The sequence below is a fragment of the Cupressus sempervirens genome, chromosome 10 (genome assembly GCF_028749045.1).
Source record: "Cupressus sempervirens isolate cs-2001-9-10 chromosome 10, ASM2874904v1, whole genome shotgun sequence".
NCBI classification, from domain to species: Eukaryota; Viridiplantae; Streptophyta; class Pinopsida; order Cupressales; family Cupressaceae; genus Cupressus; species Cupressus sempervirens.
Window position 1 is genome coordinate 908,166,555 of NC_143127.1, and position 8,726 is coordinate 908,175,280.

The 8,726-nt window shown below is 34.8% G+C and overlaps 1 pseudogene; it reads right to left on the bottom strand.

The window, feature by feature from the left end:
- Window positions 1–1,253: 1,253 nt before the first annotated feature.
- Window positions 1,254–2,195, bottom strand: LOC149536941 (enoyl-CoA delta isomerase 3 pseudogene; annotated as a pseudogene).
- Window positions 2,196–8,726: the final 6,531 nt, after the last annotated feature.

Consider the following 8,726-nt stretch of genomic DNA (forward strand, 5'->3'; position numbering starts at 1 on the left):
TTAAATGTTAATTTGTAATCTTAATCATAATCTTATATACTAACCCTAATTATCATTTAATGTTCTACAATTAAGGTTTAGTGTTTAACATTTAGGATTATGGTTTAACATTCAGTATCATGAATTGTATTCAATTTTAGATTATAATTATCCAGGCCTAGGATTTGGGGACAAGGTTAGAATTATTGTATAAAAAAATTGTGATTAGAGTTTAATATTTAGTATTAAAAGGTTAGGGTTTACCATTTATGATTAAGGTTACAATTATTATTTAGCATTTCCAATTAAGGTTCATGTTTAGCATTTATAATTAGTGTTCATTACTTAGGATTATTTTTATTTGATAGGATTTATGGTTTACTATTTTAGATTAAGATTTAGAATTTAGGACTATTAGTGAGAAACTTGGGAATCAACATTTAGGATCAAGATTTTTCACTTAAACCCTAACTAAAAACCTAATCCATATATCAAGTATAACCATAACCAAAAATTGTAATATAAACCCTAACGCTATAGAAGCAAAAGTCTAAGCACAATCATAAGACTAACTATACTTCTAACTCAAATCATAAACTTAACTATTATCCTAATCATATTATAAACCCTAACCCTAGCACTAAAGATAAGTATTTATCTTAACTAAGACTTAATTTGATACAATGGTTTAGTACAATGTTTTTATGGGGTTTTAAGTCATGTGCAAGTTATTTATATTTGTAGGAACCTTAAATAATCTTGTGTTCACTTTATTAATTTAGAGTTATCATTCAAAGTTTTTAGAATCAATTGGTGGATATTTTCACTAAGGCATTGTCAAAGAGTAACTATGAATATCTGTGAGAGAAAAGGAGAATTATTGATGTAAAATTTGTTAATGGTAGAAATTAAGGGGGAGTGTTGGCAGTATTAATTTCTTCCAACCACCCACCATTAGCAGTCTGCACTTCAGCCGTCCATAGTAATTGCTCACCTCCCACCATCGTCAGTAGCAGACAATCTGCCATCCCAACTGTTTGACTTAGTCACCAATATTTAATTCTATGCAATATTATAATATGTGTAATAAGTATGGTTTGTACTCAGAGAGTTCTCAGACCTTTTATTATAATGTATTCAGTAAGACAATATAATAAGTTGTCTTCCTTCTGTATTTGTCTTTCATTTTTGCCTTCGTGACATCCTATTTAAAATTTGAAAAAAGTAAAATTGTTGTAGAAAATAAACCATTTATCTCTTATCAAACACACGGAAAGAGAAATATCAGTATCATAACTATAATTTGTTTGGAAGTTTCAACAATGCACCATTAATGCAGAGTACCCTATTGTCCAATCACTTATCAGAGGCATTATCTGTCAGCTGATTACTATTATTATTATTATTATTCTTATTATTATTATCACCGAAGTAGAATCTGGGCCTCAGAATCAGAATTTGAAGGAGGGCGGTATGCGGTAGGGAACGTTGTTGTCGAGCGCCTCCACGACACCGGGAAAGGCGGCGAGCCTGAAGCCGCGATAGATCTCCCTCTCCCATCCCCTGCCCGACAGCTTCTCAGCCTCCTTCACAGCCGCGTCCAGAGTCGCCGGTGAGTCTTCGAAGACGGCATCCACAATCCCCTTCTCCAGCGCCGTCTGCTCCCTCAGCTTGCTCGCCCCCAACACCACGTCGCGCAGGGCAGCGGGTCTGAGCTTGCTGCGAATCAGGGCCATCATACTCCTGGGGATGGGCAGGCCCAGGTCGAGCTCCAGCATGTAGAGCTCGGCTGAGGATGATGATGCCATGAAGCGATAGTCGTGGGCGAGAGCGAGCATGAAAGCTCCCGCCACGGCGCCGCCGCAGATGGCTGCGACGGTGGGGACAGTGAGCCTCATGAAGGCCGCCAGCATCTTCTCGAGCCCCTCCAACACGATGCCAATGCGCTCCAGTGGGCTCTCGGCGATCCATTTCAAGTCGATGCCACAGGAGAAGTGTTTTCCTTCATTTGTGGTCACCAGGGCGGCTGCGTCAGGGGACTCCTCCACCTCTTTCAGTGCCTCGGCGATGGCGTGGAAGGTGGTGGGATTCAGCCTGTGCTCCTCATCCTCGCCCACCAGCGTCAGTACGTACACCCTCCCTCGCTTCTCAAGGCTGCACATCCTCTCTCTCTTCCTTAGTTATGCTCTCTGCCGCAAACAAATATTCAAGCTCTTTCAAATTGCACTTAATGGATGAGGGATGCCAGATGCACATGTTCCTTTTAAACAGGGGAGCTCCCGCTCTGGTTGGTAGGATACAGATGCATCTCTAAACAATCAAATTATTATAACTTCCGAACGTCCCCATCGGTAGGATTAACATTTTGACCGGCAAACGAAAACTCCAAATTTTCCGAATTTTGCAGTCACTCAAGTACCTAAACAATACAAGTGAAAGATTCAATTTTTGCAACGAACTTGATAGGTGAAAAAAAATGTGCCCTGGGAGAAAAAAATGTGCTGCTTGAATATAATGATGAAAGTGTGGGTGGTAACATTTAGGTAGAGAAGAATCAAAACTGCAATAATTTTATAAGAAATAGAAAAATCACCATTTCTATCCTAATCTAATACAAACACATAAATTCAACAAAGTTGAGTATATAAATGATTGTAATCTAATATAAATACATATAAATTCAACAAAGTGAAGTATATAAATGTAAAAAATAAAAATAAAAAATTTTACTAAAAATTATATTTCAACAATATATTTTTTAAATTGTCAAAGTGATTATATTTTATATTCTATTCTATATATTTTTAAAATAGAAAGGTATAATTGTTAACAAAGGGAACTTGCATCCCTTTTGACTTTTTTATGCTTTTCTATGTTCTCTTTCCTATCTTAAAATTTTTAAATTTCTTGTATATCTGCACCATAGACAATAGTCAAACTCATATTGTTCTAGAATCATCAGCCCTAACTTTTCTTGTAAGGATTCAACCTCATATGTTGTAGAGATGGTAGGAAACAATAATCTAAAGTTTAACAACCCAAGTATGGATTTAGAGAAGAGTTTAGTTATTTTCTTATACTTTGGGCCAAAATATATTGTTTTGTGATAAAATAATAGATAGCAGGATGAAAGACTAGAAAATCATCCTAATTTTTAGATTCATTTCATTTCACTTCATCTTTAAAAAAAATTATAAAATTTCTATGGAGTTTTATTTATATTTGTAGTGTATTTTCCACACACTCCCACCTTTCTAGACACACACTATAGTTTTCAGTTCAATAGATTTGGCATTAGTTTCCCTTGAAAATGGTGACTCTTAAATATTTTTAGATGATTTCTTATGTTTGGCTAGTGCTCTTTTTTTACATTCATAAATTCAAAAAAATTATGAATAGATATTCTATTGATTCAATATAAAAAATGTTTTTAGAGCTACCCGTTTGAACTCATATGTTTTAATTAAAAAATATGATTTTTCTTTTGAGCACAAGCTTTCCTATGCATATGTTTATTTAAAAATTATTTGTGTAGAAAATCTATGTTTTGATTATTTATAATTCATCTTGAGTTTAAGCATATTGATAAGATTGAAAAAACTAAAAGGTAATGCAATGAAAAATAGTAGAAAGTATTAGTTATAATGAAATAATTTAAATTTTAAATGATTTGAAAATGTATTTATATTTTTTAATTTAATTATTAATTGTTATTATATTTATAATTGAATCATATTTTATAACTATTGTAAAAATAAAATATATACTTATATATACATATATATACATATACATTTATAGATACATACACATACACATATACATATATACACATACACATACATATACTGGTTGACATTAATAGTTATGTAATTTTTTAGTTTTTAGTAGATATTTTTTTAAAGATTGATTATGACAATTTACAAATGCACATTTTTTTTTTTCGTTAGTAGATACAAACAATACAAAATCAAAAGAACAAGGAAGACAAAATGTGATGGTTTAAACAAAGGATTTGATTTCCTCGCTTAGACTACAAGCATAGATAGTGCTTCTTTTCTTTTTTTATTTCTTTGATTGATAAAAGGCCAAAGCCATTTGATTATATATATAACAAAAAATTAATATAATGTATTTTACTCTATTCAAATAGGCACTAGTAGGAAAGAACGATGAAGAAAACCTCCAATCTTGCCCAGGATATTTGTCCTATATAGAATTACATGTTGAAAGGGGCATGCCCTAGTTTATATGGATTAACAAAGGTACAAAATTAATATGTTTGAGCATGAAACTTTAGAGATGACATTTTCATATTATTACATCGTTGTCTTTCCTGTCCTCCTCCTATTTTCATTTAAATAATTCAAAGTCATTAAAAAATTTAGTAGGGTAAAAACCAACATACTTATCTTTCTCTATGACAAACTAATAAGTTTTATTTAACAGATTTCAATTTATCAAATAATTGTTGCTAAGTCTCAATACTATTTAAGTCAAGGGTAAAGTGAGAGAGTCAAAATGATGAATGCCTAACCAATTATAGTTTTCATATTTTACATGGTTATGAATGCTCATCAATGCCACACAATGAGAACTCAAAAGGATTATTCCCAAATTTTACACCTCATTTTAATCTATTGATGCAACTTTAGAGTGGGAGTTTAGAAACTGATGTAAGTAATGGGTGTAAATCACAAGGATGTCCTAATATGCTTCCTTGAACTTCTCCTCAGTTCAATAAAATCCTACATCCTTCCTTGGGACCTACTCAAGACTAGAGTGGTGGTGAAAGGCTTCCTCAACATTCCCACTTCAAAGTGTCCTCAAGCCTTCCAAAAGGAAACTAAATATTCTTTACACCTGACTCCCTTGAACCATCCTCGATCTTAGACTCCACTACACCTCTTTCTACCCTTTTCTATCATTTCACCAAGTTTCATAACGCTCTGATAAGTTTTGGGCTTCCTTCTAAGCCAAATCTACAAGTTGCTATAGGATGCCTAATAGGGGCTCTTTCCTAGTAGCCCTATCTAGCCAAAAAAATCACCAAACTCCAAAATATCCCAAAGAACTTAGTCAACCAGTTATAGAATCTTTGATAACATGTGGAAACCTAACAAAATCTAAAAGATGGGTTTTGGGTCTACTCTTCTTACCCTCTAACTCACGAGCCCTAGTTCAAGGTTAATTAGGCCTAATATCATAGTTTGTATCAATGAACCTTCAAGATTGAAACCAAAATCATAAATGCCTCAAAAAATATTTAGAAAATCCTCCCACATTTCCATCTTCCAAATCAAAAGCTCCCATGACTATCCTTGTGCCTTTTATAGCATTAACACTAACTGTATGCAAGCTAAGCACATCAAATTCTTAGCTCAAATGTTGTCAAAGACCTCTGAGAAGGTGGGTGGTGGAAAAAAAAATAGTCATCCCCATCCTATACTCCTTTTGTACACAAAAAACTAGGGTTTCCCACTATGGGGATTATGAGGGAGACTTTATTGTAGTTAAGACGCTAACTATTGGAAATGATTGAAAAGATCATGAATGAAGAATAATGGAATTGGTAAAGAATGTTTTCAATCATTGTTTTGTTATTGATGTCAAACTTGCTACTTGCAGGGATGACAATTGCTTAAGTGATCCAAATATTATCAATTGGTTGATTGACAAGGAGGCAATCAATAAGACATAACTAGAGCACCTAGAGCAAGGTTGAAGTTATGATGTTGTAATGAAGTATAAGGATCAGCTAAGCCATTAATGAAATAGTGTATTAATGACATAGTCTAAGAGGATGGACACACTAAGACACATCAAAGATGTAAGGTTTAACTAAGTCATTTGTAAAGCCTAACTAAGTGCATTAGAGAGAGTTGAGCAAGCTAGTTAGAGTTGAACGAATTCGTAGTTGAAGCTGAGCAAGTTCAACTTTAGTGTGTGCCGAGAAAATTGTTTAGGTGCCAAGTAATTGTTCAGGAGCTGAGTAATTGTTCAAGTCCCGAGTAACATAGGAAAAGACTTTAGGTGTCGAGCATCAGTAAAGTAATGATGTCAAGTTGTTGCATTATTTGTTTAGACATTGAATTTTATGAATTAGTTGGATGATAAGGATGATGAGTAGATGTCATAGAATTTTATGTAAACTATTCAAACCAACTCAAGGTGAATGTTGATGGATCTATCATGAAGTTTCTGGAAGAAATAATTTGGAGGGAAACAATACCGTTTTCTCAAGATTAAATCAAATTGATAACTAGGAAGACTAGAGCGGGAAATGAAGAACATAACTTCTTTATAAGGAGTTACAAGTTAGAGATCAGGAGCAAGTGTGAGAGGGAGTTGGTCATAAGTGTGATAATGCAAAGAAGCCAAGGGAAGGCTAGTGTGAAGTCTCAAGAAGAGGACACAGTGAGGAGTAAGCACAGAGTATCAAGAATCTGAGTTGATCAAGTGACCATAGAGTGCATTGGCATAATGAGTGGAAGAACTCAAGGAGACGTATCTTGAAGGATGGACAAACTGGCGGTACTGTAAGGAAGAAAAGAAAAGCAAAGAAAAGAACTGAAGAGTGATCTGAAAACTGCAAGGTTAGAGTTCCAATCTTTATCTAGTCAAAAAATTTCTAATACTTTCTTACCATTGTATTAGAAATCGAAATCCTACATTGCTAGGTTAGCTTAATAGCTAGGTGGATAAGCCTCAAGAAAAGGATAGGAGATCCCCAGGAGAAGGATAAGAAATCCTTAGGAGAAGGATAAGAAATCCTTAGAGAAGGATAAAAGATTCTTTTGAGAAGGTAACTGTAAATCCCATGGACTTGGGTGGGCCTAATAGCTCTATGTAAATCCTTTAATAGGGTTACATTCGAAGTTGAATGTTCTTAAGTCCTCAAACAAGGCACACTCCTAATAGGGTGTAGAAATCCTTTAACAAAGTCACATTTTATAGTGTGTAAAGCCTTTAATAGGGCAAGCCTTTAACAGGGAAAACCATCAGAAGTGGTTCAAATCAATTGCGCAGTTATTTTGTGTATGTCTTTCCCACCCCAGTTTTACCTTCTTATTTGTGGAGGGTTTCTGGGTCACCAAAATCCTTTGTGTTATCTGGTGATGCATGTTTACTTTTCATGATTGTTTAATGTTTAATTGCATGCATGATAAGAAAGTAAAAAGGATAGTACTTCTGAATCACCTTTGTTTTATTTGAAAGTTTGATTTGGAAATTATTGGACCTTGAATAACTGATTCACCACCTCCCCTCCCCCCTCAATTATTCTAAAATAATTCTAACAATTGGTATCAAAGCCCACTGCTGATTTGTTTCGAGGTACTAACAACAGGAAGATCAAGATGTCCAAGAGAGAAGTTCCCAAGCTAAACAAAGACAACTTTTTTGCATGGCGAAGTTTGCTGAAGCTACACCTTGGATCAATAAGTGACTATACACAGACCTCAATCACAGTTGATCATGTATACCTTGTAGGACCCCTCACTGCAGATGACATGAGCAAGAAGGAGCATAATCAAGTGATGTTAGATATTGCTTCAGCACTAAGTTATGCCGAGTATGATGACATCAAAGAATGTGGTACTACACATCAGATGTGGGAAACATTATCAAGAATCTATGGAGGAGATGATAATGTCAAGAGAGCCAAAAGAAAGAGCCTAAGAGTAAAGTTTGATGACATCAAAATGGAAGGAGAGAATGCTGCTCAATACAACCCAAGGATGAAAGAAGTGGTAAGTGCCATAAGAAGCCTAGGAGGACAGTTATCAAAAGAAACAGTATGTAGAAAATACTTGAGAACTTTGCTTCCTATCTATGTTATAAGAGTATCAGCCATCCAAGAGCTAAGATGTGTACCAGGCAACATATTGTCATTTGAATGAATAATTGGAAGACTTACTGCCTTTGAGCTATCCAACTTTGACAACTACAAGCCAGAAAACTTTGAATCTGCATTCAAAGCTAAGGAAACAATAAAAGACAATGAGGAGGTGCAAACAAAGAAAAATAGTGGAAAAGGAAAGTATGTATCCAGTGATAGCAGCACTGATGAAGATGATGTAGACCAATTGGAGGCATTACTAGCAAGAATATTTCATAGAGGAAGAGGCAAACTCAAAGGTAAGCTACCAATCATTTGTTTCAATTGTAATGAAGTTGGTCACATTGCAGCCAGATGCACCCAAAAGAAAAATTACAAGGATGGAGGCAACTTCAAGAACAAAAAAGAGGACAACAAGGACTACAAAGGTAAAGGCAAGAGATGCTACATTGTTGAAGGAGACTCTGATGAGAATGATGATGAAGCCTTTAATAGGGCAGGCCTTTAATAGGGCAAACCATTAGAGGTGGTTGAAATCAATTGCGCAGTTATTTTATGGGTGTCATCCCCACCCCAATTTTACCTTCTTACTTTTGGAAGGTTTCTGGGTCACCAAAATCCTTTGTGTTATGTGGTGATGCATGTTTACTTTTCATGATTGTTTAATGTTTAATTGCATTCATGATAAGAAAGTAAAACGGATAGTACTTCTGAATCACCTTTGTTTTATTAGAAAGTTTGATTTGGAAATTATTGGACCTTGAATAACTGATTCACCCCCCTCTCAGTTATTCTAAAAGAATTCTAACAATTGGTATCAGAGCCCACTGCTGATTTGTTTCAAGGTACTAGCAGCAAGAAGATCAGGATGTCCAAGAGAGAAGTTCCCAAGCTAAACAAAGACAAC